Here is a 510-nt window from a genome sequence, read left to right on the forward strand (position 1 = left end):
ACTATCTAACAAGGTTTCTGACTGTTGTTGCTGCCTCAAATGTCTAATACAGAAATTTTATATTTCGTTTTTTTTCAGTTATGCCAACGACATTAAATACAAACTATATACGTTAACGTCAAGGTGTATTGCCGCACAATGGGTATACACAGATTTCAAATGAAATCCTGGTTGGGTATACACAACATTCAAATGAAATCTTGGCTGGATATACACAGAATATAAATGAAATCTTGGTTGGGTATACACAGAATATAAATGAAATCTTGGTTGGGTATACACAGAATTCAAATTAAATTTCGGTTAGGTGTACACAGAACTTAAATGAAATCTTGGTTTTACATACGCGGGGCCGGTTAACCTACATTTCTCTTCGATAATTGCGAGGGTCTATAAACACCACTTCCAAACGATCAAGATGGCGAGAGATCGATCTAGTTTCTACTATTCATGTTAAAGAAAGTCTCAGTACCAAGATTATGAGGCTAACTATTCGATGGGTGGATAGAA

This window comes from Penaeus monodon, chromosome 28 (assembly GCF_015228065.2).
Source record: "Penaeus monodon isolate SGIC_2016 chromosome 28, NSTDA_Pmon_1, whole genome shotgun sequence".
NCBI classification, from domain to species: domain Eukaryota; kingdom Metazoa; phylum Arthropoda; class Malacostraca; order Decapoda; family Penaeidae; genus Penaeus; species Penaeus monodon.